This window comes from Acanthochromis polyacanthus, chromosome 4 (genome assembly GCF_021347895.1).
Source record: "Acanthochromis polyacanthus isolate Apoly-LR-REF ecotype Palm Island chromosome 4, KAUST_Apoly_ChrSc, whole genome shotgun sequence".
Classification (NCBI taxonomy): domain Eukaryota; kingdom Metazoa; phylum Chordata; class Actinopteri; family Pomacentridae; genus Acanthochromis; species Acanthochromis polyacanthus.
Window position 1 is genome coordinate 22,431,860 of NC_067116.1, and position 16,612 is coordinate 22,448,471.

Below are 16,612 nucleotides of genomic sequence, written 5' to 3' on the forward strand. Positions count from 1 at the left end.
ATAGAATCTGTTTTGTTTGTTCTAGTATCTGATATGAGTTGCTTGTTATATAGTGTCTGCTCTGGTGTCTCTGACCACAGATGGAACCTGCATTATATTCAACCCATGCCATGGAAAAGTGTTCTCCTGTTTACAGAGCCCTGCTGGAGGTGTTTTTATGAGGGTTCTTCTGTCCAAAATACTGATTTAGGGATTCTTCAGCTGTTGTAGACAAGGGGGAGTTGTTTGGGGATGCTCTCTGCTTTCCCCATATGGTAGGCAATAAAGAACCATTTGTTTTAACCCCTCCTATATGTTGAAAACCTATAAGACCTGATTGCTGGTCATTGTCCAGCAAGGAGGATTCAATTGGCCGGCTCCTTCCAGGCAGGTTCTGTCTGTACTGATGCTGCTCTTTCTTTTAATAAAATACTTTTAAAGAAAGTCAGTGTCATGGACATTTTCTCCTTCACCTGCACATTACGGACACCAGAGAGAGAAACAATGACAAGAGTAACTTTGTTTTGTCATTCCCTCATGGTGGTAGCTCTTTTAGGCTGGTAGCAGAGTTTGGTTTGAGTCAGTTCCTTACCTTTGACACTTGATCCGGTGGATAGTTTGTCTAAGACGGGTTCCCCTGAGTTACGGGAGATAGTTTCAGCTGGTGTGGTTACACGTAGTATGACTGAGGTGGTGATGACGTCAAGATAGTGGAGGTCCTACCACTGTCTGATTTTCCTCTGGCTGTGTCAGCCAGTGAGCTGATGCATGAGCAGCACAGTGATCCTTCATTAAAGGAAATGTTTGGTCGAGTTTTACCTGCAACTGAATTAAACGATACGGACAGTGGCTACTGTGTGCAGAATTGCTTGTTGTTTAGGAGGTGGACACACCTCGGCTGTGATTCTGTTGGAGAGGCTGTTTGCCAGTTGGTGGTGGTTCCAGCTTTGGTGCTGAAAGTGGCACATGACGATAGTGGACACTTTGGTGTCAGGAAAACATATTTGCACGTTTCAAGAAATTTCTTTTGGCCATATATGAAGAAAGATGTCTCTGCATTTGTAAAAACTTGTCATGTGTGTCAGTTAAAGGGATAACAATTTGTCGTTTCTTAAAATGTATAAAGTTGCATGGAACATGCCATTGGAGAATAGGGAAACAAAGTGTGTATGTTATCTCTACAACAATCCTGTTAAAACGTTGTATTTTTGACATTACATTTTGACTTATCTTTGATCTGTACTGAGTACTCCAGGTTCAGCAACATGGAGACTGAGCACCGCTGTGTGGCAGAAGTCAGTGGTACAATAAACTTGAGTGACATTCAAAGTGTTACAGTGAAGCAGCTGTGTAAGAAAACCCATTAGAATGTTTTATTTCTCCTGAATTACATCTACTAGCAGCTAGTCATGCATCATCCTTTTCAATGTAAAAGCAAAATAGAAAAGATTTCTTTGAAAAGCTAAAGAGGTGGATCCCCGTGCAAAACACAGCTTGATTTAAGTTTTTTGAGAACGGGGCAGACAATTGCAGGACTGGATTGTCAGTCCCTTAATAACTTACTCCACTTGTTAACTCCAAAGTAGTGTGAGCACTTTCAGGCAGAAGAGCAAGTTGAACTGGAACATTTCTGAAGGAAGTCTGAGTGTGCAAATGCATCTTCTGACGGCTGATATGTCCAGCTAATAATCATACATAAGGTGGAATTTACATAAGTACATTTTATTTTTGAAAAGCCAGTATATTTCACAAACCCTAACTGAATTGATATTTAATCTGTATGAGCATTCTCAACGCTGTGGCATGAGATTCCTGCTGAAAATCGTGTCAGAAGAATCTGTGAGAATAATCCTGAGGAGCAGTAATTAGTCTAATCAGTGTTTCAATGCTTTGCACTGACACACTTAACAATAAAAACATCATTTCAGTTGGGCACTTCTCCATCTCTTGCTTCAACAGTCCTGTTATCAAAATATGTACATTAGTTAAGGTGGGCATGAGAACATGGAGGGGTGTAATGTAAAAAGAGTGATTTATTTGAACAAAAGTCTGAGAAAGTTAAGTGGAGGTTGACGACAGGCTGGTTTGGGGGTGGACGGCTGGAGTGATGGAGGTAGAGCTGAAGGCTGAGCGCAGGAAACACTGGAGCTCTGGAGGACTGAGGGAGCAGCGAGGAACATAGTATCTACACAGGAGAGCACAAACTGTCAGGAAAATAGGAATCTCTGAGTCACTAAAAAGAGAATACTCAGTTGAATGACCGGAGAAGCAGGAGAGTTGCAGTTGTTGTACCAAATGCGCAGAACAATCTGGGACGAGAAGAGAAAAGTCCAGGTTTTATGGAGGAGCTGATGATCTGGAATGAGCTGCAGGGAGACGAGCCACGTCTTCAGTATCACACTGAAAGGAAACCAGAGAGAAGAGAAAAACAAGAGACGGACCGAACCAAACCAAACCCAAAACATGAAACATAACAGGAAATCCTCACCATTTGTCAATTTTTCTATATTTTTTTCTTTATAGATGTTAAAACATCAGAAAGAATCATTAACATTGATGAAATCTAGTAATAACATTTGTAAAAGCGCATAGAGACTTTAGGAGGGTCTGACCCTCCCTAACCTCAACCCTCTGGAAATGCTCCATCCTAAGATGACTCTTACTGTTTAGACAATTAGTTTTCATTTCAGAAAACAGTTTCCAGATCTCACCAGTTAATGCAGTGAATCATAAAAAATCACACAAACATGACTCTCATTGTTTACATTTTCAAAATAGATTAATTGTTGAAAATGTAATTTGTAGAATCTCAATGATAACAATGAAAAAGTAATTTGGATGGAGCATTTCCTGAAGACCCTCCTAAAGTCATCTCCTGCTTTTATTCTCCTGTTATCTAAATATGTTTTTCAAAACGTGCCATGAATGGGCGACATCTCAAATATTTTTCTAAATCACAAAATTTGGATGACTTTTCTTTGAAAATTTGAGCAAAATGTACAACTGACAGAAAACACTTAATATCATCAAACAGAAACATTTGTAAAAGAGGATAAAGACTTTAGGAGGGTCTGACCCTCCCTAACCTCGACCCTTTGGAAATGCTCCATAAAAATATGACTCTCATTGTTTACATGTAAAAAAATCAATCAGATATTGTAAATGTAATTTCAAGAATTACAATGCTAACAATGAAAAATTATTTGGATGGAGCATTTCCTGAAGACCCTCCTAAAGTCTATCCTGCTTTTACAATCTCCACAGATATAAAGGGCTGGAAGAGGGTCCACCCTACCCTGTCTCTGCTACTGCACTGAAACTCAAACATTTGCAGATTTTTTTTTTTGCACAAGGTTTGCAAGTACATTTTACAAAGACATGGCTCATAAATAGGGGAAATGACTGTTTGCATCAAACAGATATTTTACTGAACAACTTCAAATTGTCTAGAGCTGTCCTGGGTCCGAAAACTAAAAACACAACCATCCCTAAATGTGCTACAGGTGTAGCCACACACATGGAGAAAGCAATCAATCCATCATGTTAGATGTTCAGTGGAGCAGCAGAAGAACCCTGACCCTTTTGAAATGTTCCATGCAAACATAACAGTAACAATAGAAAGTGGTCTATGAATTCTTATTTTTAAATGTAATTTCTCATCACATCTTAAATGGAGATGGAAACCGTAAAATTAATATTAGAAATGAGGATTATGGAAGAATTTCTCCTTCTGTGCTTCAGTCAATATAATAAAACTAAACACAGCTTTAAATGGATTTGGATGGAACATTTCTGAAGACCCTCTTCAAGCTCTTTCCATCATTTAAAGACATTTTAAATAATGATTTAAAATGACTTTTTGTAGGAAATGTAAACATAAAAGTGTTGGAGTACCTACAATTATTCATGTTAGAGATTCTGGAGGAACAGTTTTGTTCAAAATATTCCTCAGTGTCTACAAATGTTTACAGAAACTATTTAAACTGAGCACTGGTTTGTAATTTTCTGTAGATCACTCAGTAACAGTAACAGGAGTAACAGAGGATAAAGACTTTAGGAGGATCTGACCCTCCCTAACCTCAACCCTTTGGAAATGCTCCATAAAAATATGACTCTCATTGTTTACATGTTAAAAATCAATCAGATATTGTAAATGTCATTTGAAGAAATATGATACTAACAATGACAAATGATTTGGATGGAGCATTTCCTGAAGACCCTCCTAAAGTCATCTCCTACTTTTATACTCCTGTTATCGAAATATGTTTGTTAGTTAAATTGTGAAAGAGACACAGAAAAAAATCATTTTAAAACTATCATCATTTCTGAGCAACATCGTAAACATTTGTTGTTTTGTTTGTTTTTTGTCTGAAGTATTGATATATTTTTTTCTTTGAAGATTTTGCAACAAAAATTCCAATCAACTAAAGAAAAGACTTATTATGAACAATAATGTCATCAAACAGAAACATTTGCAAAAGAGGATAAAGACTTCAGGAGGGTCTGACCCTCCCTAACCTCAACCCTTTGGAAATGCTCCATGTTAATATGACTCTCATTGTTTAAATGTAAAAATCAACCAGATATTGTAAATGTCATTTGAAGAAATATGATACTAACAATGAAAAATGATTTGGATGGAGCATTTCCTGAAGACCCTCCTAAAGTCATCTCCTGCTTTTATACTCCTGTTATCTAAATATGCTTTTCAAAACGTGCCATGAATGGGCGACATCTTAAACATTTTTCTTCATTCAAACATTTGGATGACTTTTCTTTGAAAATTTGCAGTAAAATGTACAACTGACAGAAAACACTTAACAATAATGTCATCAAACAGAAACATTTGGAACAGAGGATAAAGACTTTAGGAGGGTCTGACCCTCCCTAACCTCAACCCTTTGGAAATGCTCCATAAAAATATGACTCTCATTGTTTAAATGTAAAAATCAATCAGATATTGTAAATGTAATTTCAAGAATTACAATGCTAACAATGAAAAATGATTTGGATGGAGCATTTCCTGAAGACCCTCCTAAAGTCTATCCTGCTTTTACAATCTCCACAGATATAAAGGGCTTGAAGAGGGTCCACCCTACCCTGTCTCTGCTGCTGCACTGAACCTCAAACATTTGCAGATTTTTTTGCACAAGGTTTACAAGTACATTTTACAAAGACATGGCTCATAAATAGGGGAAATGACTGTTTGCATCAAACAGATATTTTACTGAACAACTTCAAATTGTCTAGAGCTGTGCTGGGTCTGAAAACTAAAAACACAACCATCCCTGAATGTGCTTCAGGTGTAGCCACACACATGGAGAAAGCAATCAATCCATCATGTTAGATGTTCAGTGGAGCAGCAGAAGAACCCTGACCCTTTTGAAATGTTCCATGCAAACATAACAGTAACAATAGAAAGTGGTCTATGAATTCTTATTTTTAATTGTAATTTCTCATCACATCTTAAATGGAGATGGAAACAGTAAAATTAATATTAGAAATGAGGATTATGGAAGGATTTCTCCTTCTGTGCTTCAGTCAATATAATAAAACTAAACACAGCTTTAAATGGATTTGAATGGAACATTTCTGAAGACCCTCTTCAAGCTCTTTCCATCATTTAAAGACATTTTGAAATAATGATTTAAAATGCCTTTTTGTAGGAAATCTAAACATAAAAGTGTTGGAGTACCTACAATTATTCATGTTAGAGATTCTGGAGGAAAAGTTTTGTTCAAAATATTCCTCAGTGTCTACAAATGTTTACAGAAACTATTTAAACTGAGCACTGGTTTGTAATTTTCTGTAGATCACTCAGTAACAGTAACAGGAGTAACAGAGGATAAAGACTTTAGGAGGATCTGACCCTCCCTAACCTCGACCCTTTGGAAATGCTCCATAAAAATATGACTCTCATTGTGTACATGTTAAAAACACATTAGTTGTTGAAAATGTAATTTCAAGAATTACAATAATAACAATGAAAAAGTGATTTGGATGGAGCATTTCCTGAAGACCCTCCTAAAGTCATCTCCTGCTTTTATACTCCTGTTATCTAAATATGTTTGTTAGTTAAATTGTGAAAGAGACACAGAAAAAATCATTTTAAAACTATCATCATTTCTGAGCAACATTGTAAACATTTGTTTTGTTTGTTTTTTGTCTGAAGTATTGATACGTTCTTTTCTTTGAAGATTTTGCAACAAAAATTCTAATCAACTAAAGAAAAGACTTATTATGAACAATAATGTCATCAAACAGAAACATTTGTAAAAGAGGATAAAGACTTTAGGAGGGTCTGACCCTCCCTAACCTCAACCCTTTGGAAATGCTCCATGCTAATATGACTCTCATTGTTTAAATGTAAAAATCAATCAGATATTGTAAATGTCATTTGAAGAAATATGATACTAAAAATGAAAAATGATTTGGATGGAGCATTTCCTGAAGACCCTCCTAAAGTCATCTCCTGCATTTATACTCCTGTTATCTAAATATGTTTTTCAAAACGTGCCATGAATGGGCGACATCTTAAACATTTTTCTAAATCACAAAATTTGGATGACTTTTCTTTGAAAATTTGAGCAAAATGTAGAACTGACAGAAAACACTTAATAATGTCATCAAACAGAAACATTTGTAAAAGAGGATAAAGACTTTAGGAGGGTCTGACCCTCCCTAACCTCGACCCTTTGGAAATGCTCCATAAAAATATGACTCTCATTGTTTACATGTTAAAAATAGATTAGTTGTTGAAAATGTAATTTAAAGAATTACAATAATAACAATGAAAAAGTGATTTGGATGGAGCATTTCCTGAAGACCCTCCGAAAGTCTATCCTGCTTTTATACTCCTGTTTTCTATATATGTTTGTTAGTTAAATTGTGAAAGAGACACAGAAAAAATCATTTTAAATCTATCATTTCTGAGCAACATCGTGAACATTTGTCTTTTTTTTTTGTCTGAAGTATTGATACGTTTTTTTTCTTTGAAGATTTTGCAACAAAAATTCCAATCAACTAAAGAAAAGACTTATTATGAACAATAATGTCATCAAACAGAAACATTTGTAAAAGAGGATAAAGACTTTAGGAGGGTCTGACCCTCCCTAACCTCAACCCTTTGGAAATGCTCCATGCTAATATGACTCTCATTGTTTAAATGTAAAAATCAATCAGATATTGTAAATGTCATTTGAAGAAATATGATACTAACAATGAAAAATGATTTGGATGGAGCATTTCCTGAAGACCCTCCTAAAGTCATCTCCTGCTTTTATACTCCTGTTATCTAAATATGTTTTTCAAAACGTGCCATGAATGGGCGACATCTTTAACATTTTTCTTCATTCAAAAATTTGGATGGCTTTTCTTTGAAAATTTGCAGGAAAATGTACAACTGACAGAAAACACTTAACAATAATGTCATCAAACAGAAACATTTGTAAAAGAGGATAAAGACTTTAGGAGGGTCTGACCCTCCCTAACCTCAACCCTTTGGAAATGCTCCATAAAAATATGACTCTCATTGTTTACATGTTAAATATCAATCAGATATTTTAAATGTAATTTCAAGAATTACAATGCTAACAATGAAAAATGATTTGGATGGAGCATTTCCTGAAGACCCTCCTAAAGTCTATCCTGCTTTTACAATCTCCACAGATATAAAGGGCTTGAAGAGGGTCCACCCTACCCTGTCTCTGCTGCTACACTGAACCTCAAACATTTGCAGATTTTTTGTTGCACAAAGTTTACAAGTACATTTTACAAAGACATGGCTAATAAATAGGGGAAATGACTGTTTGCATCAAACAGATATTTTACTGAACAACTTCAAATTGTCTAGAGCTGTGCTGGGTCTGAAAACTAAAAACACAACCATCCCTGAATGTGCTTCAGGTGTAGCCACACACATGGAGAAAGCAATCAATCCATCATGTTAGATGTTCAGTGGAGCAGCAGAAGAACCCTGACCCTTTTGAAATGTTCCATGCAAACATAACAGTAACAATAGAAAGTGGTCTATGAATTCTTATTTTTAAATGTAATTTCTCATCACATCTTAAATGGAGATGGAAAAAATAAAATTAATATTAGAAATGAGGATTATGGAGGGATTTCTCCTTCTGTGCTTCAGTCAATATAATAAAACTAAACACAGCTTTAAATGGATTTGAATGGAACATTTCTGAAGACCCTCTTCAAGCTCTTTCCATCTGTTTTCAAACTTTCAAACTGTTTATTTTAAAAGCCGGAAAAGAAAGAGCTGCACAGAAAGATTTAGAAATCCTTAACTGATAAGAGTTCTAACCTTATCATTAGTGTTTCTATAAAGTTTTTTTTTGGTCTTTTTTGTTTTTAAAAGAAAAATAAAGAGCTGTGCAGAAAGATACAGAAATCCTTAACTGATAGAGTCCTAACCTTATCATTAGTGTTTCTATAAAGTTTTTTTTGGTCTTTTCTTTGTTTTTAAAAGGAAAATAAAGAGCTGCACAGAAAGATTCAGAAATCCTTAACTGATAGAGTCCTAACCTTATCATTAGTGTTTCTATAAAGTTTTTTTTGGTCTTTTTCTGTTTTTAAATGGACGAAAATAAAGAGCTGTGCAGAAAGATGCAGAAATCCTTAACTGATAGAGTCCTAACCTTATCATTAGTGTTTCTATAAAGTTTTTTGGTCTTTTTCTGTTTTTAAATGGACAAACATAAAGAGCTGTGCAGAAAGATGCAGAAATCCTTAACTGATAGAGTCCTAACCTTATCATTAGTGTTTCTATAAATTTTTTTTTTGGTCTTTTTTTGTTTTTAAAAGGAAAATAAAGAGCTGCACAGAAAGATTCAGAAATCCTTAACTGATAGAGTCCTAACCTTATCATTAGTGTTTCTATAAAGTTTTTTTTTTGGTCTTTTTTTGTTTTTAAAAGGAGGAAATTAAAGAGCTGTGCAGAAAGATTCAGAAATCCTTAACTGATAGTCCTAACCTTATCATTCGTGTTTCTACAGTGTAAAGATTTTTTTTGTTTTTTGTTTTTTGTTTTCAAAGGAGGAAAATAAAGAGCTATCCTTAACATGAAAGATTCTAAACTTATCATTTCAACTTCTACATGCAATTTCTAAAAGAGAGGGGAAGAAAGTTCTCTAAACTAAGAGTTAAAGGTGTGTGGCGATGGAATATGCCACTAAGTGCACTATGCCTGACCAGCTAGACACTGAAAGGAAGGCTACATCTCAGGTCTGAAAGGAGAAGTAGTCCAAAGCATCCGGACCAAGAACAGTACCTCAACAGCCTGGGCGGGTGTAAAATGAGACGGGACGTGCACGATGGGCAGGGTTCCTGTCTCCTCGACCCGAACACCGTAGTGGCTGAACAGACGGATCGGGTCCTGTGGAGAGATGAGCAGAGAGGTCAAAGGAAGAAACAGGTTCAGCTGCTTCACACTGAAAAATGTGTCATTTGTCTGGAGAGAGGTCGTGGTGTCACTTTTATAGCAGAAACATCATGACCCATATTTTCTTGAGGCGATAAAAACCTCCACGGAGCTTGTTGTGAACTGCTGTGCTTTACCCTGTTATTTCCCACATTTTAAAAACCTTCACAGAAATCAGTTCACTGTGCAGAAACATTTTCAGAAGAATACTGACCACCAGCGGGCTGTCATCCTGCACACCAGGGGGGGTGGCTCAGGTCTGGAGCGCGTCCCTGGCTGGCCTGGAGGTTCCTGTGAGGGACAGTTTGTTGTCAGGGATTTTTTTCCTTCATGAGCACAAGTGTTACTAAGTTTAAAAATAAGCAAAAACCTTTAGGAGCCCACTGAAAATGTATCAAACAATGTGCGATCAAAATCTATTGAAATACAAACGCTACACTATTTTGCGTAATTATTTCCGCTTCAGACTGGTGGTAGATGAAGATAAAACAATACAGAGAACAAATAAAATGACATTATTTTACTATAGGCCAACTTGTAAACTGTTTGTAAATTCATCATTTTACTTGGAGAAAAATATATTTAGGTGACACTTTTCTCGGTCTGTGGCTGCTGTGTTATAGACACAGAAAGACTCACCGGCTCTTTAAGTATCAAAATAACCCTGCTGTCATTTCACCGATTCCAACAAAACATTACTCCATAGATGCTGCTTTCAAACACACATCATGAATCTGAAATCATTAAGAGGAGGACCTCCATTGTGGGAAACAACAGACGCTGTATTTGTGAGGAGTGTGGTCAGAAAACCTGCATCAATACAGACTGAGTGCTGGAGGGCTTTATAATCTACTCCCACTTAAGGTTGGTTATTTTAAAAGACACTCTTTCGGTTCCTTCATCCAAACTGGCAAACGGAGGCAGAGTGTGTACAAGATGGAAAGGGTTTGAGCTGAGTTCTTGGGGCAGTTTTGGGGGGAACGCTGGTTCGGATCAGTGAACACAACATCGTAACTGAGGCACCTTGGTCTGAATTTTGTAGCACTTCTTATTTACACATGTGCTCCTGAATATATCTTACGTTTCACACACGTTTGTGATGACTTGCAAACGTCACTGACACCATCGAGTCCTGACTGTAACACACTGTGCTCTTCAAATAGTCCTTTCCTGTATTTTTAAAAATGACTATAGACTAACTTGACAAAATTCACTTGTCTCAAAGTAGACATTTCAGTGTGCTACTGACCTCTCCCGGGGCGGAGGCTTGCTGGGACGTCCTCGCTTGCTGGTACACCTGCACACCAGAGTTGGACATCGGGGGGCTGGAGCTCCTCTCGTCCTGGAAATCAGAGTCAGAGTCAGTGTCCAGATATCCCTCTACATCAGAATCAGAATAATAGTCTGATTCTGATTCTGAGGTGTCCGGTAGGGGGATAAAACTTATCTGAGGGTCTGGAGGGTAATGCAGTGAGCCAGAGGTGGACGGCTGGGGGCTGGTGCTCCTTTGTGGCTGGGCAGCGTGTACCTGTGACAGAGAACTTGTGGTCAAACACTGTTGTCTAAAAATGCTGACTGACTGGTGATTTCATTTGGTCATTTGTTGTACTTATTACAGTTACAGTAAACTATCCTCACAGGAGGCAGCTGTCTGTGAAAACACATTTCAGCAGAGTGTTTAGGACGACTGACCTCCGGCCGGGATGGTTCCTCGCCTCCACGCTGTGAGCCAGAGGTGGTGCAGGGCCGCTTGGCTGGAGGCTCCTGGGGGGCTGCTGGGCTGCTGTCCCGCTTTCGCTGGTTAGAGAGTTGAGAGAGGAAGAAGGGGAGAAATTGGAGGAAATTTGTCATTTCATTTCAAGCACAAAAAGGTTTGTTTGTCAAAAAAATGTATACATTAGATGTATTAGATTAAAATGAAAAAGATATTCCACAAATCTGTTACATTACTAAATCCAATCCAAATATAATAGCAATGCATTCCATGTTTTACTATTTAAACCTATTTAATAGTCAGCAAAAACTTGTGCATTTTTCTTGAAATAATTAAGAATTCCATCTATCTATGCATAATCTATAAACCACTCAATCCTCTGTTGGATCTCAGCTGACTCAGGGCGAGGGTTCGCCCTGGACAGGTCACCAGTCCGTCTCAGAGCTACAGAGGGAGACAGTTTATCAGAAAAAAAATGTGTTAATTTTCAAAACAACAACCTTCAGTACCATTAACACAACCCTGAAACATAACGACATTCAAATTACATCATTAAACAACACATATCTGGGGAGCAAATGCTCAGATCAAACCATGACAGCAGGTGGTGCTTCACAGAAGGATGACTACCCAGTTCATATACATATACAACTGCTTTTATCTGAGTAAAACGGTGAGAAAGAAGTCTTCTCCTTTGCGGCTGTCCTTAGGCGATGTCTCTGCATTGTTTGATCTGCCCTGTGCCCTAAATTTGAACCAGTCCATTTTTTTAACCTGTTCAAAAAGCTTTACATCACCAATTCAAATAATAAAATGCACTTCCTCACTTGTCAGAAAGTGACTGTAGTCCTACATTTTAAGTGAACTGTGATGAATGTTGCAAAATAACTTAAAACTTAAAAAAACAATATTAAAGACTATATTATAAAAATTGAGGTCAACAGACAGAAAACAGCTAGTAAAAGCAACAATTCAAAATGTGATTACAATACATTACACAATACCTTAAAAACTTTGAAAAATAACATTATTGAGAACTATATCTTAAATATTAAAGACTACAGAATAACAAAAAACATAAGAGAAGGGACAATTTTAAATGCTGTTAATGCCACAAAATACATTAAATACTTCAAAAAAAGATTTCTGAGAACTATATTTTAAATATGAAAGACATCAGAATAATCATTTTATTAAAAAGGTAGTAAAAATGACAGGTTGGATTGTGATTAATGAAACAAAGTACCTTAAAAAGTTTAAAGAATAACAATATTGAGGACTATATCTTAATCATTAAAGACAACAGAATAAAACAACATAGCAAAAGGGATTATTTGAAATGTGATTAATGCTACAAAATACCTTAAACAATTAAAAAACACTTTTTAAGCACTCTATTATCAAGATTAAATTCAACAGAATAATAAAAGAAATTAAACAGCAAAAAGAGACTATTTGAAATGTGATTAATGCTACTATATATCTTTAAAAAATTTAAAAAATAACATTATTGAGGACTGTATCTTAATTATTAAAGAAAACTGAATAAAAAATATTAATTATATAATAATAATTACACATAAATGTGCATTTTGGACTCAGGGAGGCTAATTTTATATTTTAGCTAGCTAACACTAACAAGTTGGCCAACGAGCATCACAGTATATGCTAATGAGCAGATAGCATACAAACAAGTTGAAATCTTAAACAGAACAAAATAAATGAAATACATTTAAATGTTATCAGTGATTAATATTCTTACCTTGTCCATGTCTTGGCAATATAAAGAAGTCCCGTAGTCCTGTAGGTTGTCCTGGTTTTCTTTCTTTCTTGATCAATTAGCTTAATGCTAACCTGCTCTCTCTCTCTGAGTTCAATCTCAAAATGGCTGATGATGCTCAAGTCACCAAATAAAAACATGGAATCCATAGCAATGTTGTTTACCTTTGAACAAAAATCATTTTACCGTCTCCATAGTAACAATAACAATGTGTAGATGTTTTAGAATAGAATAGAATGCTTTACTTGTCTTTATACACATATAATGTAGCCTGTAACAGAGTTATTGACAACTCTTGTGGTGTATACTGCACTAATTTAAAATGATAATAAAAAATTATTGAATAATCTGCAATTAGGAGCCAGACATAGCATCTCAGTATTACTAGTTTTGTTGTTTTTTCTTTACTTTCTTTCTTCTTTTTTTTTAGATAGGTAAACCAAAGCATTGGTTGGGCTTGCATTCACAGCAAAAATTGGAGTGTTGAAATTTCAGGGTTAAACATATCAGAGTTGGTTTCCACTCAAAGTGTTATTTTAACACATGGATTCAATTGGTGTTCAGTGTTGGAGTTATTGAACAGAGTTAGCCAAGCCAGAGTTAGTTGAGGCCCCTGGGCTTCAGCCCTTGTAAACCCCGTGCGTCAATTAATAATCTGCTCAGCTGCTGCTGGTTTCATGGACGGATCAGTTTTGGAAAGAGTTGTACACAGACGGTAATTAAAGTAAATCAAAATTATGGGAACAATAATATTAAATGGAACGCAGTATTTAAAATGAAAAATCTATGGAGAATTATGCTGCTTTTCTAAGCTTTTGTGTCGCTGGTACTGAAGTTTAGTAACTGAACAGTTAACGCTAATGTGTCTTAGTTAGTTTTTTTAATAGCCTAATAATTTTTTTAGCTAACAGTCAGACATTATCACGCAATTTCCTGCGTTTTTCATTGCAATTTACCAAGTCTCAGGTATGCCTGAAGTCGTGTAAACCAAATTAGTTAGCAAAGTTAATATTAATTATTATGTTTTGTTTTGGACTTAAGAGCATGGGCGGCCACTACTCAAGTTACTCAAGTATAATTGCATTTTATGAAGCAACCTAGCTTTACTCAATCACTACACCACATTGCAGAGGTAAATAAATATGGTGGTCACTAATTATAATCCACCTCTGGTAGGTCTAATGCTGCTGCTCTTCAGCTTCAGAGTGAGTTGTCAGCTGGTAAGCCTCGAGTGAAGGAGGTAAGTCTGAATAGTCATGTTAGCAGTGTCAGCATGCCCGCTCGCTCTTTCTTTCAGATTATATCCTACTCTTTTACGGAAGGCTCACTTGAACATTTTGCAGACTTAGTGTTTACACCATTGACTGCGTTGACTGCTACATGGTTCACACATACAGCCTCTTTCTGGAATCCACTGCATGTGTGTCAAAAGCTTCAATACTGTTTACAGTGTATAGCAGTGGTCGGTTATTGGCGGCCCGCGGGCCAAAACTGGCCCGTCAGGAATAATATCTGGCCCACCAGATGATTTTGAAAATTTGATTTGGCACGGAGCCAAGCCAGTCCGTCACCGCAACACGAAACTCGCGTGGTCGGCTACTGCCGGGCATTTCCGCGTCGGAAACGGTTGTACCAGCCAGATTTCACTGAGCAACAGTGTGTGCAAAACATGTGTGTGTCTCGGGAGTCATTTTTAATACATCTGTGATCAGAATTGAGACGTGTGTCCCAAGCAGGCGGCGACGACGCTGAAGTTAGATTGCGATTCAGCAGCTTCCGATTCGGCACTTAAGGGAAAAGTTAAATCTGTACTCGACTATTCTACAGAGACTGAACATTCATGAAAACATAGTCTCTGATTTGTGAAAACTTTATTCTATTTGTGAAAATGCGATAAATGCACATTTTACTGTTTTTTTCAGCATATAGACCACATTAGACCAGGTCCAGGTTGAAACTAACTACACTGGTCTAATGTGGTCTGGATGAGAAAAAAAAAGTAAAATGTGCCTTTATTGCATTTTCACAAATAGAATAAAGGTTTCACAAATCAGAGACTTTGTTTTTATAAATCTACAGGCTCTGTAGAATAATTCAGTCCAGATTTGAAGAGTCTAAGTGTAGCGGTTCTCGACCTGGACTAATGTGGTCTATATGCTGAAAAAACAGTAAAATGTGCCTTTATTGCGTTTTCACAAATAGAATAAAGGTTTCACAAATCAGAGACTGTTTTTATGAATGTTCAGTCTCTGTAGAATAGTCGAGTACAGAGTTAAGGAGTCTAGGTACAGTGGTTTTCAATCTGGACCTGGTCTAATAAGGACTGGTTATAAAGCAAAAACGGTGAAATATCCCCTTTAACGTTTTCACAAATAAAATACAAGTTTTACAAATACAATAGCTCTTGTCAGGCATAGTTAATGTCTTACCCAAATGTCTAAAATGTTTATACATCAAGAAGTGTCGAAAAAAAACAGATGATCAGTGGATAAACTGTCGCACCGCACGTTCATTTAATTTCCCCTTAACTTTTCCCTTAAGTGCCGAATCGGAAGCTGCTGAATTGGAAGCTAACTTCAGCGTCGCGGATTTGAGGATTTTGACATTTATAGTTATAGGTTATTTGGTCACTTTAGTTGGTGGTATGGGTAAATTTTTGGTGGTCTGGATTGTTTGGAGCCGGTGACTCCCTTGGAGCCCCGACTTTATGGGGGGTGGGGGCATTCTGCCTATTAGGGGAACTAATGACAGCTGTTCTCTTTAAGGTGCTGGGATTGGCCAGGAGAAATGGTTGAGATGTGGAGCTCCTGGGCCCGCTGCTCCACTTCTACTATATATACTTGCTTCCTGTGGTCTACTGGGCTCTTTCTGCTCCTGGTTCTAGCCGCTGACGCCACATGCACCATTTATGTTAGCTTCTTTTGTTAGTGCACTTTCCAACACCTTGCACCACATCATTTCCACATAGCCACATACACACTACTGATATTACAGACTAGACACACTCCATGCGTGCAGTTACCCTTTGTTTATTTTACTTTCATTTGTAATAAATTGCTTGATTATTTTTGAAAAAGCACTCCTCTTGTCCTTTTATCATGGCCTTGGAGCCGGGTTATGACACTTCCCACTGCCAAGAAATATATCAAATGTTTTTTTAATTGCAAACATCACACAGTGCAGTGTGCATTTTAGGGTCAACAATACAGCAATAAGTCTACATGTGTGTGTGCAAACCTTACACTTCCAGCATGTTTTACTCACAAGGATGGATTGCCAGCTGGTAAACAGTGTGCCAAAAGTGTGTATCATTAGGTTTTGGGTTATGTGATTAATTGTAAATTTGTTAGACATCGTTTACCATAAAGTAACAACTAAAGCAGGATCTGGAAATCTACTTTTAAGACGCTTACAAAATATACAACAGAATTGAGTACACCCCTATGCAAAATCATTTGAATGTCAAATAATTCCACATTGCATCACCTCTCAACATTTATTATTATTTCTGAGTTGACGGAGTATTATTTGCTCCTATGAACAATCAAATACTGAAGAGCTATATACATGTGACCGGTGAGCATATTTGGCATGAACCTGGTCAAGACTACCACAGTGGATACACAGTCCTGACAGTGAAGACTGATATGAGGCTGTCAGTGCAAAAGGTTTGGAGGAGAGGACATTTATAGATGAGATCATGAAC

At 36.9% G+C, this 16,612-nt stretch overlaps 1 long non-coding RNA gene across 1 annotated transcript; it reads left to right on the plus strand.

The window, feature by feature from the left end:
• Positions 1 to 13,566: 13,566 nt before the first annotated feature.
• Positions 13,567 to 15,915, plus strand: LOC127533640 (uncharacterized). The gene is made up of 3 exons (XR_007941406.1): positions 13,567 to 13,621; positions 14,083 to 14,146; positions 15,672 to 15,915. It is a non-coding gene; the product is annotated as an uncharacterized LOC127533640 (long non-coding RNA).
• Positions 15,916 to 16,612: the final 697 nt, after the last annotated feature.